Here is a 15,376-nt window from a genome sequence, read left to right as displayed (position 1 = left end):
TCAAAAGTGGGCAGGCCTGCATTTTTCTATTGATTTGTTTCCATGTTAACAGCCAAAAGCAAATTTATTTTCTACCACTCAAATGGCAACTGAAGCTCCATCTTCTTTTCAATACATCATTTTTCTTCTCTGAGTCAAATTTTGTACAATGCAAAAGATCGCTGGATTTTCAATTGTCAATCAGTGAGCAAATGATTTTTTCTTTTTCCTTTCTTTTTTTCTTTTTTTTTTTTTGCCTGGAAGATATTTCTGAGGAAGCACTCACCCAGCTCCCACTCTCCTCTTCTGTACATCTCCTCATATCTAATTTCTCATAGAAACTGCTATCGAGTGGGTATAAATAGCTTTTCAAAGTTAGGACGACACAAAATGTCAAGCTGATACTGTTCTCATCGGTCGGAGCGTCCTTTCTTCCCCTCATTTATTCCCACTGATAACTTTCTTAGGCTAGTTCAGCATGTCCTAAAAGCTGCTATTTCCTCTGACTTTCACGATAATGCACTTGGATCACTGACCTGATGCGATCCGGCCTTTCTGGGATCAGGAGACTCTCGGCCTTTCTGGAACATACTGTCTTTATTAAAAAGTGTGACGGCTGATGAGAGAGGATCGCGCCATCATGGGTCAGGCTGGAGATGACCACAGGCGAGGCAGTGATAAGCCTCCACAGTTCAACACACCCCAGGCTCGTGGGAAGACAGTCCCTCCCAAAGCTCACGGTATCTAACCCACACAATGTTTCAGAGAGGGTCCCCAGGCAGAGAGATGTCAGACACTCTGAGGCTCCGGAGGCTGCAGCTTTGCAAGGCAAAGCTAGGGAAGGAAAGATGGGAGAGTCCCTGCTGTTCCCAAGGAGTCCAGTCCCGAGGCATCAGTGCTCAGCGGGATGGAGGAGGAGCTGAACCTCCCAAGGGCAGGGGTCACAGGCTGGCTAGGAAGCAAGCACAGAGGAGGCTCTTGGTACCAGCTTCTCGGGGAGCCACAGCTGAGGGCCCAGGACCCTCCTGGCTCTCTCTCATCGGCCCTTCATCCTGTGATGAGACAAGTGGGAGGCTGCCAGTTTGGGGCCCACCTGCATTCGGCCCTCTCCTGCAGCCCAGCTGACCTCCACGGCCCAGCCCTCTCCATTACAGCCTCTGGGCCAGAAGGTGTCCATCGAAGGCCACCCAGAGAGCCTTAGGAACAAGCTCCCCCATGCCAGGGGAAACGGCCTGCCCAGCTCCTGCTGCCCCACCAAGCCCCCCCGCGACTGAGAACAGGCCGGGACCAGACCAGAGATGACATCCCACCCACAGTAATGGTTTGACAAATCATCTGGTTCCTTCCTCATAGGAAAATTAAAGCTAAACAGCCCCTAAGGAGCCAGTGGAGGAGGATACCACACAGAGGCCCTCACAGCTCACCTCTGACCTGGACATGAGAACTTCCTGCTCCCTCCACCAGATGACAGAGAGGGCCCTGAAAGCCCCAGACATCTTCCTACAGCACTAGCTACTCTGGAGTCAAGTGTCTGGTTACGTAGCAGAGGTCAGCCAGCTGCAGCCAAATCCCCACCTGGATGTCCAAGAAACCAAGGACAGAGAAGCCAGGCCCCTGCTGACCCACAAGACCTCGGCCAAAACTCCTCCACCCTACCGCCCTGCGCGGCTGCAGCTACCAGGCAGAACTGTCAGAAATGTGTAGAGAGCCCTTGGCCCACACTCCCCGCCCCGGGGCAACCCCGCTTTCTTGTAATCCTGGCGGTCCCTTCCATGCACGAAACAAACACGATTTGGTGTGTACATTTGGAAGACTCTTTCTATATACAGGTTCACAAAGCAGAGAAAATTAATCCTCAGTAGACCCATAGTCTGATTTGGGGTTTGGAAATTATAGTCCCTAAAAATACACGCCAGGACATACTTTATATTTTTAATGCAAATATTTACATTCCAAACAAAGGAGCATGGAACTTGAAGCCAAGCTATTTATACCAGCTATAAGAAACACCAGCAGCCTCCACATTTCTCGCCTGAATAGATGGCTCGGCTTATACTCCTGAAACAACAACGAAATTTCCATCACATTTTCCCCTAAGGCCCTCAAGACACAAAAAACTGTAGCTACTACGTTTTAATAGCCCCAAAACCTAATGCCAGGAAATCTAAGATTATTCCATGAGGCTCTCAACTCCTTGAGAAACCGAGTGACAAGCGTAGCCATCCTGTGCCACACCATCAAACTTAGCGTTCCCATAACATCTCCAGGAGAAACTAGCGTTTGGAAGAATCATTTTTAATTGATGTATTCATTCGACAAATGGCAGTCACTGGCCACTAAGTGAGAGTCCAGCTACATGATTGTGCCGTGAGCCCCCAAACACCCTTCTCCTGAAGAGAGGCTCACCAGGCTGGGAGAGCAGCTGCACCCAGGAAACTGGAGCGCAGCGCATTGTGGGACAGGTTCAAGGTTGAGAAAACACGATAGAGTGGGATGCAGAAGCTCAGAGGAGGAAGGCTCCACCTGGATGGGGGAGGGAGGCACGGGGAGGAGATGGCAAGAATGACTGGCAAAGAACTCCTGAAGGCAGTCGGGGTGGGGGCTCGATGATGAAATAGACAGGCAGATGCAGGCGCCTCCCCCTCTCCAGTGGCTGGTTGACCCAAGTGCAGTCAGGTCCAGGCCCGGCTGGCCAGGCGTCTCATTGCAAAGACAGAGCCGGGTTGGGTAGAATCACAGGCCCTGTGGAGGGCTGGGACCAAGAGAGAGGAGGCGGAGAAGCTGCTCCAGGCCCAGGCTAGGAGTCAGCCACTACCTCAGCTCCCTGTGCATTGTGTTCAAGTTAGAATGCGACGTTGAGATCCATGGCTAATCATTATCTGAATTTGGCTCTGCCAAATTTCCCATGCTCTGTCAACAAGTAGGAAAGAGATGTTCTTCTTGAATTTAAAGCCAGATTATTTCTCAGAGCAGACAACAACACCTATTTGACACACTGTGGCCACCTCTATCAAGTACAGACCTAACAGATGCCCCTGACCACCCACCCAACGCGGGCCGGGCGTGGGGCCCAGTGTAACTTTCCTGTTGTCTATACCTGGTGGTATAGACATCCCAGGACTGTGGAAGGAGGTCCTGGAGGTGACAGCCCAGCCCTGCTTTCCCCAAGGCAAGGAGGCCCTTCCCACTGCTGGCAGCCACCCCAGAGAGGCTTCTCCAGCTCGCAGGCCGTGGGGCGGGCGGATCTGCCTGACTGCCCCAGTTCCCCACTTCCTTGCCTGCGGGTTCAGCCACGTTCTCCAACAACAGCTGCAGTTGGAAATGGCCATCACACGCGGATTTCCACCTGCCTTCCTCCTCCTCTATCTCTCCATAGGTTAGACCTCACCCAGAAAAGAGGGGTTCCATGTGGGGAGTGCCCCTGAATCCTAAATGGTACTATTTGAAATACTCAAGCCACCCAACCAGGTAGAGATCATTAACCCCATTTTACAGATGAAGAAACCGAGGTATAAGCTAAGCCACTTGTCCAGAGTCACAGTAAGGGGACTCAGCAGCACCACATGAACTTGAACCTGAGACATTCGTGGATCCCAGGTTCAACCCACTACCTACCCTGCCCCACCAGGTGCCTATGGGATCTAAGACTTGGGCTAAAAGAACCTCCACGTCATGAGCACCAAACATTTGGCTGACCAGAAATGTGAAGGTCCAAGTGAACTTACTGCCATCAGCCTGAGTGAGCTGCCAGGGGCTACAAAAGGGAACTCAGCTGCCCAGACCACTGTCATGGAAGGGTAAGACAATAACACATCTTACACCTCTCTTGACCTCTTAGACTCTGAAATGCAGGCTGTGGCCTCCTAGCAAAGATGCTGTGGGCCCAGTCCCTAGGGACAGCTACCTACAGGGACACAGAGAAGCAAAAGCAGGACAGAACCCCCCTAAGATAGATCCAGGGCCACCCTGGGAGGGACAGGATTGCCACTTCTCCTTGTATGCCCTCCCCCTTGGTGGCCACACCACATCTTCTTGACCACAGGGAGCAAAATGGGTTGGGCAGGGGCATATTCCATTTCAAGAGAAAATGCTAAGCCACCAAGTTCCAGCCTATTGTCAGAAAATCGTAATTGTGCCTGGCCTGTGTATCTAATTATTTGCCCATGTTGGGGTATTTTCCAGGCACCTGGGTGCCTGGGCTGTCTGTTTCAATATTTTTACCACAAATGTAATTCTGGAAAGTGTCCAAGTTTCCATTATAATGATACCCTCTGCTTTTGAGGATCTGCCAGCCTCACTTTCTTCAGAGATCTAAAAGGCCTGGGCCACAATGAGTTCTAGAAATGTAAAATAGGCATCAGGGACAGCCTGCCAAAGCCAGGAGCCCCCCTCAGACCCCCTCAGGACTCTTTTGAGCTGGGAGCAGGGTGAGATGTGACATTCACAAGCAAGCCACACCAGCACATTTCCACCTAGAGCCGCGCAGTCTCCTCTCTCTGGTTAATTGCATCAAATATGGGCACAGCCGAGCTGCTCCACAGCCTGGCTACAAGGTCAGCTGAAGGGTCTTGAAGGGTAGCTGTTTACCAGCATCCTGCCTGAACAGATGAGGAGACAGAGCCTAGAGAGTGAAGCCACCACCCTAAGGAAACCTCGCTGGAGCCAAGGCTTCCAGGAGCTCCTGCCTATACCCTTTGAGGTAGAATATACTGGAATCAAATATGGAGACATGCATGGTGAGGAGCTCCGGGGCTAAAGAATACCACCACCACCCGAGCCAGTGTTTACTGAGCACTGACTGGATGCCAGGCACTGTGCCAAGCACTGCCAGGCAGGTATTAACCCTTTAAAAAGACACCCGCTCTCAGTCCGGGGGGTAAAGTTGTCACAGAACCCTCCAATCTCCAAGTCACTACCCTGGGCTCCGCTGCAGTTTGCCGAGCCCCATAAGGTGCCTGTCAGCGGCGTTATGTAACTCTGACTTGCACAAGCTCCACCTCGCCCACTGATCTGAGTGCTGTGCTCTGTGCTGAGCGCTAACTCTCTGCCCCCATGCACCTGGTTCAGGGCTGCACCTGGGAGAATGCGGAAACGCTGCAGGTCCTGCGGCCGACGGCCTCCGTTCCTCCCCATCCCTCTGGAAATCAGCGAAGAGGAGAAACTGCTTCCCACTTGCCACCTCCCCACAACTTAACCACTTGCTGATTCACGCCGCCTCCTCCTTCTGGAGCCACAGTTGTTATTCTCCCCTCACCCCCTTATTTCCCTCCTGCCTCCACCATCATTCCCCATTCCTCCCTCCTGCACATCCGCATGGCTAAGAGCTTGGTGTGTGTCATCTCTAACTGCCTCCCAGCCCTCTAAGGGATGGGAAAGGATACACCTGTGTGACCTGCCTAGCACAGGGCCAGCTTCAAACCTATAGGGACACAGCATATGACAGCTCTTGAGATGAACTGTCTTCCTCCCCAACTCCCATATTTACAATTTAAAAATCTACACTGGCCTAAATGGACATAAAACCTTTATGCATCTTCCTGGATACTCCTAACTAGACGCCTAGACTGGACACACTAATGAGATAACTGCTCCCTTTATGCTCTATCTCCTGCTGTGGAGACACAGGTCTAACATAAATCATTTTGTCCCAGTGCTTTATTTGAAAGGAGAAACCGTCTCAGTAAAGAAATCAGACCCTCATAGTGGAGGCCAATAAAGAAATGCCTTGTGCAGTGGAAACACTCAGTCTCCCAACACTTAGCCAGCTAAGTGCGAACATGATCTCCGCATTCACAGCACAGGAACAGAGTGACCCTTTGAAGTAACTTAATCTCATACCTGAGCATCCCCTTTACAGACCAGAAGGGAGGGAGGCTGCGTGATTCTCACCAGTGACTGAGTCACTTCCAAATCACAAGCTGCTAAAGAGACGTCCGCTGGCTGATTGCTCAGATCAATGACACTCCCAAGTCAGCTACCACTTTTAAAAACAGTCTCTGAACGTAAGACAACTCCTCTTTCATACAAATGCGCTCCAAACGGCAACTCTGCAATCCTGGGCCTGCTGAGGCCCTGGAAACGGGGACAGGGCCTGAATGTGTTGATGGGAAAAATGAGAGCTGCCAATTACAGGGAGTGTCCACTCATCTGGAAGTTTCTAAGAGGCCAGCCCAGCACAGTGCAGATGAAGGAGCTGGCCAAGAGCTGGAGATCAGAGACCATCTGACTTTCAACATACTGGCTATGTGACCTTGGGCAAGGGTCTCCCAACTTAATATCATACCTGAGCATCCTTTGCTCAGGTGGTGGGTGCCTCCCACCCGCTGCTCTGAACCTCAATGTCCACACCTGGAAAGTGGGGCTGCTCACACTCCCCCGAGTCCACCCTCCACTCCCCACCCCTGCTCTGAACCTCAGTGTCCCCACCTGGAAAAAGGGGCTCCTCACACTCCCCACCACCAAGTCCACCCTCCAACCCCCGCCCCTGCTCCCAAGCCTTGCTTTGCTTCACTGCAAAGCAGGGCTCTTGCAGCAGCTTCTGGACCATTTGTCTGTCTACACAGCCAATTCCACCTGTCCCCCTCCCATGAGGGCTGGGACCCTGCCTGTCCTATCCCTGCCGAATCATCCCAGAGGCTCAGCTGCGGGATCTATTTGGTGAAAGGAATTATATGAAAAGTTTCATGCAGATGACTTTCCACATCATGGTAATTCATTCAACAGCTGCTGAATGAACGCATGACACATGAGTACCTGAAGGAACTCTGTCCGCCTCACCTCCAGCCTGGGGACCTAGCTGCAGGTAAGATGGGTACCCATCAGTTCTCAGTCTTTGGGCCCACAATGGGTGTGGCTCCTGTGCCCTGATTTCTGATGCTATGACACCCTCCCAATATATGAATTCTGGGCCAGATGTCACGCTTCAGACCTCCTGGAAGCACACTCACCCCTATCATACTTCTAGAATTTGAGCCCAGATTTAAATACCCAGGCTGGAGAATCCTCTTGAAAATTCACAAGACCTGTCGACTCTGTTTTCCCCACACCCGGCCGGAGCTGAGTCGAGGCTGTCCCCTGTAGACTGGCATGTTCAGGACAGCCCTGAGGTCTCCCTCTTCTCCCCAGCCCCCTCCACTAGCAGGACACCTTCCAGCTGAACTTGAAACGGCTCGGACCACCACAACCCAACATGAATCTGCAGCTTCCCCTACTGCAGACTCCTGGGGCCCAGCCGGTTAACTTGGAGCTTTCTCAAGACCCAAATAAGTAGAATCCGCTTCCCACTCTACCAACCTTTCCCGAAAACACTTCTTCTTGATGCAGGAATTAATCTCTCTTCCAGGCATGTGAAAAATCAAATGCTTCTGACATCTCACCTTTTCTGGCCTGGGGCAGCAGCAACCAGGGATGACAAAGGTGTGGAAGGAAGCTGCAGCCCTCGCAGCAGCCACAGCCACTGAGCTGGGTCCCTGGCCGCTGGGTCCCTGGCCAGCCAGTGGCTCACACATGGGAGCTCTGCTCATCCAAGCACAGCAAGGCACACATGTGACCACTGCGGGCGGACCTGCCTGCCACCCCTCTGTACAATATCCTGGATGAATTACCCCTGCATGCTTCACCTACAAGCCAGCTCACTGCAATCATGCAATGCCCAGAGGAGAGAGACGCAAAGACAGGGCTGGACACCCGCAGAGAACCCCTGAGCTGGCTCTCATGGGGAGCTGGACTTTGGAGGGCAGCGTGGACCTGCAGCTCCACCTCCAGCTCACCTGTGCACCCACAGGAAGGCCATGACAATCCACTTCACCTCGCCGGCTCAGTGTGTCCATCCAGGAGGTGGCAAGAAAGAAAATCTTCTGACAGTTCCTCAGGAATTTGGAGGAGAAAAACTTGCCTAGTAAAAACTACCTACTTAGAAGACATTTTTATCTCTATGCTACTTTGAATAAAATCATATAGGATCTATGAATGTCTTCAATCAAGAGATCCTGGTTCAACACTGAGTTTGTAACATTAGTAAGTGCCATGCACTGGAAGGGAGGGCTCCTGATTTTGCAAGGTTGCGGGTCAGGGGAGGAGGAGCAGGAAAGCAGGGGATGGATAATTGTCCAGCAAGGCCCAAGGAAGGTCCAGGAGAAACTCTGGGCAAAGCTCTAGGTCTCAGTTTACTTCATGGCCCCTCAGGGGGTGCAGATGCCCTCCAAGGCCTTTCTGCCCCAACACTGGGTGCCTACCCTAACCCACCGAGGTATCCCACACCACTCAGGAATTGGAGCTGATAAAGAGGGGCTGGGGGCACTTGCTAGGTCACCCAGAGGCAAGGTGAGCCGCTCTGCTCAGCCTCAGGCTTGCCACATCCCTCTGTGGGGCATCCCGGAGCCACACTTCATTCCCGAGAACTCGGTACCATCAATTTACCCAACGTGAACAAGGCGAAAGTGCCCAGCTGTCACAGCCACTCCGTGCACGCCGGGAAACGAAGAAGGGTCCCCGCCCCCAGGAGTTGGTCCCAGCCCCCAGCCTGGCCGCCTCCTTCGAGGACTTCCCTATGCCTGGCGCGGACGTCCAACCGCCAGCAGCCGACAAACCAGTCCCACAGCCTTCCTCGTCTATACCCGCCGTTCCAGTCCCGCCGGCCGACCCTGGACGCAGGGCGGGCGGGCAACATGGGCACCCAGACCGCGACGGGGCGGTCAAGCAGCTGTGCCTAGGACCCGGGCGGCTCCGAAGCCTCAACACGCACACACTCGCGCGCACGCCGGCCAACTGGTTGCCTGGAGGAGTCGGGAAAGCGCTTCCACCGCTCTTCATTCATTCATTCCCACAAAAGCAAGGTTCCCTTCGCCCCGGTGCCTCCATCCTGCCATCCCAAGGGGCCAATTGCGCCACAGCCCGCCACCCAGCCACCTACAGCCACGGCGTCCTATCCCCGGCACACATAACCCAAGAGACTCGCATTCCATCTCTACCGCCAGCATCACCTCTGCGCCCGGGCCGCTGCCACCCGGCTCCGCAGCTTCGCCACACCGCAGCCCCGGCTCCCCGCCTCTGGCCCCACCGCGCGGCTCAGACCTGCCTCGCTTTGCTCGCCGCGCCCAGGCCGGCCGGGGACGCCGCCGCCACCGCCGGGAAGCGCCGGCAACTCCCGAGTCACGCCGCCTCCCGAGAAGCGGCGGGGCGCAGGGAGGGGACAGCAGTGGGGGCGGGGCGGGGAGGAGGGAGGCGGAGGGGGCGGGGAGCAAAAGTTCACACCGCTCGGGGCTCAGCCGCGCCCCCTTCTCTTCCCAGGCCCTCCCCCACGATCCCCCCTCCCTGAACCGGGTGCCACGGGCATCTGCGCCGGAGAGCTCTGGCCTCCCCGCCAGGAACGGCCACAAGGCTAGAGCCGGGGTTCTGGAAGCGGATCTGAGCTGGAGACCAGGGAGAGTGGCAGATACCCACTTAACTGCCCCGAGCTGCGCCTGGAAACTTCCCCAAAGTGCGAAGGGGGTGTGGGGGCGGAGCGCCAGGCTGGGGGGAATCCCCGTCCCCGACCACCAAACGACGCGCGCTCGCACCGTGAAAGCACCAGTCAGTCGGTCGATCCCCCAGTGCAGGGGCGCCCCGATTTCGTCTCCTGGGGTCCTTCTCTCCGACAGCCAGCCGGTGCACGCCCCGCGGCGTGCGCCCCCCGCCGGTCGCCGGATATCCACGGCGCCACCACGCCACCGCTCCGTCCCCTGTCCCCTCGCTCCGGCCGCGTCCTCTCTGCGAGGGAGGGGGCGTGCGTCACCGCTGGGCAACCCTTCCAGCGGGGTCCCCAAGCGCGCAGGGTGCCGGGAGCGCGGCCAGGACCAATGGCTTAGGGACGCCTCCCGCTGGGGATCGAGGAAGCCTAGGGGAGGCCGGGCCGAGGGGTGCGGGGGCCCAAACCTGCCTCGGCTCGTCGCGCTCGCAAGTTCATTGTCTGCCTGGGCCGCCGCTGCCGCCGCGCCGGGAGCGCAGCGGGGAGTGAGGCTGCGCGCAGCCTCCGCCGGCCAGAACTCCCTGTGCCCAGCCCCGGCCGCCGCCCGCGCTGTCCGGCCGGAACCCGCGGAGGGGCGCCGGAGCCCCAAGCCCAAAGCCAGACCTCCTTCCGCCGCTCCTTGCCGCCCCCACCTCGGCGTCTGGCACCCGACTTGTACCTGAGAAGCCTGAGTCCAGCCCGGGAGCCTCTGCGGCTCCGGCTCCGCGGGAGCGCGCCCAGCCCCGCGCCGCGAGCCCAGCATCCAGGGCGCGTCAACCTGACTCCCCGAGCGCAGGGAGGAAAAGTTTGGGAGTGACGTGCAGACGACGAATGAAACATCTGAAGAGAACCCTCCCCCCGCCCCATGTCGCGCTGACACACTTCAGCTCGAGTCTGGAATGCGAGATCAAGGCGTGTGCGCCGAGCGGTGGGTTTGGCCCCCGCCCCTTTCTCCTCCGAGTCAACACTGCTTGTGTGTTGCGGTGATTCCAAATAAAAGCACGCCACGACCCCCGAAGTCTGGCAGTGACACCTTACCAGAGGCATTTTTAAGGAACTTGGAGATCTGGAGCCAGCCCATACATTAATATTGAAAGACACGGCGCTGGTGGGTTCGGCGCCCTCTGTTGTATTTTTGCATCCCAGGAAGGCTGGCCCGGCTTTTCTGCCCGGCGTGTTTGATTCCGCAGGGAGCGGAACTCCGAGCTGCGGGACTCCGAGCGCCACTGCCTGCCGCAGTGGCCTGGAGGCGGCTGCCCCAGGGAAGCACCTGGACAGCCCGAGGGCAAGGAAGCAGCACCAGCGGCCGACTCCACTGACTCTGCCCTGAAGATGCCATCAGTTTAAGAAAAGACACTTGAAATTCTGGCAGATTCGCTCCGAGGGCGCTTGGAGCACCCAGCCCAGCCTCTCAGGAAACTGAGGTCCAAGAGACAAAAAGAATCCGCAGTCCTTTGCCCGCCTGTGTTCCCATGGCCAGAGTCCAGCACCCTCTTCCTCGAAGCAACCAAAGTGGAAATGAATGCTCCGTTAACTGTAGAGTGCACGCCACCGAAGGGTCATTGCTGACACTGCCTTCTCCCCATTATCTCTTTATTGCCAGAGGCTTCATCTCACCCTCCTGAAGCTACAATCCACCCTGAGGTCATAAACTTCTGCTCAGCATCCATGGCAACTAATAATGCAGAGGTCACAATCAGAGGATTATAGCTGCAGTTGGGAAACTGGGATGAGAAGGGAGTTCTTTAAAATCCTGTCTTGTTTTCCTGCAAATAATGCCTCTTACATAAAATCTGAGAGGAAAGATTAATGCAGCAAAGAGACTCGCCTTAGAATCTCAGACTAGATTGCTTTTTCCATACAGACGCCACTTAGTGATTTTTGTTTTTTATTATTTTTTAAACAAAAACCTTTTTCTGAAAATACAATGAGCTGCTTTTTGCAGGGTTCACAATTCCCAATAGATGATGATGCCATTTTTGAAGGTCTTACACACGCTGTGGCTTTGGGGCTTATTTATTAGCTCCCAAGAAAAGCCTGCCTTTCAGTAAGGTTTATATACTCAAGTAATTGCATCAGGGGACACAGAGCAGGTTGCTGTTAAAGAGGGTTGGTTGTGCATGCGTCTGCAAGGAAGGCCCTGGGCCAGGCAGCTGTCAGACCACTGTACAACGGGTTTAAACAAACACAGGGAAGGGTCTGTGGAAACAGCAAGGAGGAAATCCCCTCCGGTAAGGGTGTGTGGAACATTATTCCAGGGCCACACATACTGCGGTGGAATAATGCCCTTCCTCTCCTCCCTCCAAGTAAACACATGACTCCGTTATGGAGATGGCGCGGGGCCCACCCAGATCACTTTCAAATTCAGGCGTCAGAGACCACGGTTGACATGGAGCAAATTGTTTTTAAGTAAAAATCACGGTGCCGCTTTGATACGAATTCCACCAGGGACTTTCCAAAGGTGTTTATACACGTGCCTGAGATTAACTAGAGGGTGATTTTTTCCTCTCAACCTTAATTTCAAAAAATTACCCAAGAATTGCACTTGGGCCTGTTATTGCAGAGAATTGAAAGAACACCCAAATGTTGGGTCCCTGTGGATGGGTAGAAGGATAGGCAAATAAATATGTAACTGCAAGAGAGGTTGGTACCAACCTGGTATTAGCAAGTCATGGCTGGGAAAAAATGCAGATACTGGCCAAGCACGGTGGCTCACGCCTGTGATCCCAGCACTTTGGGAGGCCAAGGCGGGTAGACCTCTTGAGGTCAGGAGTTCGAGACCGGCCTGGCCAACATGGTGAAACCCCGTCTCCACCAAAAATACAAAAGTTAGCCAGGTGTGGTGGTGCATGCCAGTAGATCCAAAGAGAATCGCTGGAACCTGGGAGGCAGAGGTTTCAGTGAGCCGAGATCACACCACTGCACTCCAGCCTGGGCAACAGAGTAAGACTCCCTCTCAAAAAAAAAAAAAGATGCAGATACTTTAAGAAAATAAATCCCCGCTTCCCAGGTGTTCACTCTAAGCCCCTACAACTGTGGAGTTCAATTGCCTGGGTTCAAATCCTACTTCTGCCGCCCACTAGCTGAGCAACCCTGGACAAGTCGCTTCTTTCTGTGCCTCTTTGTGAGGCTTCTGATAGCACCTACAAGCAGTCAACTGAGCTGTCGATCCCAACTCCTCATTCTCCGGTGGTGGTTATTACACATCTGCATCATTGTCACAGCTTTCTAGTGTGGGGATTGTACTTCCCTATTCCTTGACTTTGGACTTGCTTTAGACAATGAGATAATGGAGAATGTAAGTGGATCAGAGGCTTGGAATGTGTTTGCAGGGCCAGACCTGCTTTCCTGTGCTCCAGTGGTCCACCCTGAGAAGAACACATTGCTACCTCATCCAGAGAAGTTTCAGAATGAACACACATGGAGGAAACCTGAACTTGACTTGCTGTCTGGAGCCATGTCACTCCATATATAGCAGGACTCAGAGCTGCTTCAGGTGACCCACAGACACATGAGCAAGGTGGGGAAAAATGCTTATTGTTGCAAGCCACTGAATGTTGCAAGATGTTTTGTTACGCAGCATTGTTGTGGCTGTAGCTGGCTGATACATGGCCTCAGTGGGCTGGTGTCAAGACTAAAGACAAAGTGTTGTTAAAATACTCAGCACAATTCCTGGGACACAGTAAGAATTCAAAATAGTAGTTCTTATTAGTAATCATTATTATTGCAAGTTTTGCCCATGACAGTCACATAATTGAATGTTTGTTAACATTGAATGTTTGCTACAAGGACACCAGCAAACTGGAATGTCAGAAACCTACCACAGGCCTTAAAATCACATTCATTCATTCATTCATTAACTCAGCAGACACTCTCTGAACACCTGTTGTGTGCCACTCACAGGGCTGAATGTTGGAGCTGCACTCCCGAGTTCCTCCTAACCGGCCATCTTGGATCGAAACTCAGGGCTGAATGTTGGAACCACTAAGGTCACTAAGACTCAGACCTCCTTAAGAAAGGGACCATCAAAGTCCCACCTTGTGACAAGCACTGAGCTGAGCACTTCCCCATGCCTGTGAGGCTGGTATTACTTATCTCCATTTTTCAGGCCGGGAGACTGAGGCTTACAGAGCAAACACTTAGGCAAATGCCAAAGCTCATGCCTATTCCATGAGTGTGCACCAGTGCTGACGAGTTCAAGTTCATAGTGGGTAGCCCCATTAGGGAGGGGCAGTGGGGCAGGGCAAAGGAGGACGCACCTTGTCACTCTCTGCCTCCTGCGTGTGAAGAGGGGCTCGGTAAACGCCGAGGCTCAGCAGCCCCAGGTCCTGCTCCTGCCACTGAAAAGGGCTGCACCTAGGTGTGAGGGAGCCCTGTGGGTCATTGCAGAGGCCTTCAAATTCATTTTGGCAGCCCTGGCTTCAGATGTCTGCCACCTCTGCCACCAGCAACAACCTGCCTCCCACTCTGTGACTTTGACAAATTTAGACTGCTCAGTAACCTCAAATGCATTTCAATTTCATAAATTTAGCAATGCTCCGGTTAGGCAGCTCCCCTTCTGCAGTAATACATCCATTAAGTGCACTTGAAGCCCATTTTGGTATGCTAATCCATCACAAAACGATGTGAAATTTGGGTTCTTGGGAAAATTTCCTACACCCCATCCAAAACCTCTACCAGATTTAGGACAATAACAACTCGCAGTTCCTTAGAGCAGCAGACTTTGGCTCTGCATCGAACCTTCAGTGAAAAAAGGAATGGGGCTGGTTTTAAACCAATGTCCAGACTTGTATATTCACGAGAGTTGTCTGTCTAACGGGCTCCCCTTGAGGGGCAGTTTGCCTGTTCCAAAAGTGCTGCTGCAGCTTTAAGATTTCAGAACTCTGTTCCAGAGCAATGGAGTCATATATGTCTCTGTATTCTCCAACTAACACAGAGCCTGTTAATTTTTTTGAATGACCCGGCTGGAATCACCTGGCTTGATGAGCACTTACTCGTCCATCAGACCTAGTTAGCTTCATATGATTTTCACTGTGTCCTGATGAAGACTGGGGAGGCTAAAATACAGGCAGAAGCCTCTAAAGGAAAATCAGATAAAGACCCCCAGTGCCTCTAGTGGTGACCACCTCATCAGAATGGTGCAATCTGTTTATCCTACAGCCTCTGAGGCTGGAAGGAACGTGCATAGGTGATAAAAGAGACATAATGTCATTTTATCACCACCTAAGACTCTGTTGCTACCAATTGTTGAAGGACAGCACCTATTAAGTAGATGTTTTTAGCTGCATAATAGACATTTCGCCAATAAGATAAAGTTTACAGCTGGTGGCGGTCTCACTTACTTGCTTCTGTCACAAGATCTACAACCCATCCAACAGCAAAAATGAGCTGTTGACTTGGTAAATTTAGAGCAGCATCGCCTGCCCTAGATGTGAAATACCTGCGCCTTCTAAATAAATTTCATTTTCCTGGTCGAGCATTTAATGCAGTGAAATGTTACAAAGCGATGCTTAGGAGGGTAATAGAAATGAACACCCACAGGCAGACGCTGTGAGTGGCTCATCATGATGGGCACTCCTCTCCCGCCCAGCTTTGCTGCCAGGTCCAACCCAGACCTGCTTCACCCCCACCACCCCACGTTCTGTGAGTGTCCACTGTGCACCTGCTCCGGTGCTGCCTGTGGGAGAAGTCTCCATGACAACCTGGCTCTTGCTGCTCCTTTACCCCAGCTCATTGAGCCACCATCCTCTTCCCAAGCCTGGTTCATCTTGGAAGTACCTGGACAGTTTTCAAAATGCAGATTCCTAGGCCCCAAAACCAGAGAGTCTATTACAGTGGAGTGGGGCCAGTCATCTGAATCAGAGTGTCTGGGGCAGCACCTGGGCACCTGTGTATTTAACACGCTCCTTCAGC

The 15,376-nt window shown here is 53.3% G+C and overlaps 1 protein-coding gene across 8 annotated transcripts in view; it reads right to left on the bottom strand.

Moving 5' to 3' along the window:
- The window catches only part of CHST15 (carbohydrate sulfotransferase 15), a 135,323-nt gene that overhangs the window by 74,031 nt on the left and 45,916 nt on the right, over positions 1-15,376 (bottom strand). The window contains exon 1 of one of the 8 annotated variants that reach the window (XM_012453409.2): positions 10,502-10,550. The exons of 1 other annotated variant lie outside the window; for it this stretch is intronic. The gene's annotated coding sequence lies outside the window, so the exon portion shown is untranslated. Of the gene's footprint in view, positions 1-5,054; positions 5,170-5,817; positions 6,320-7,748; positions 7,765-9,051; positions 9,070-9,536; positions 9,582-10,142; positions 10,273-10,501; positions 10,551-15,376 lie in introns of those variants that run through there. 6 more of the 8 variants (XM_012453407.2, XM_064373755.1, XM_064373757.1 and 3 more) reach the window with 6 other exon arrangements.

Source organism: Aotus nancymaae, unplaced genomic scaffold (genome assembly GCF_030222135.1).
Source record: "Aotus nancymaae isolate 86718 unplaced genomic scaffold, 86718_ANA_hifiasm-v0.15.2.pri h1tg000010l, whole genome shotgun sequence".
Lineage (NCBI taxonomy): Eukaryota > Metazoa > Chordata > Mammalia > Primates > Aotidae > Aotus > Aotus nancymaae.
This window is presented reverse-complemented; position numbering and strand designations above follow the sequence as displayed.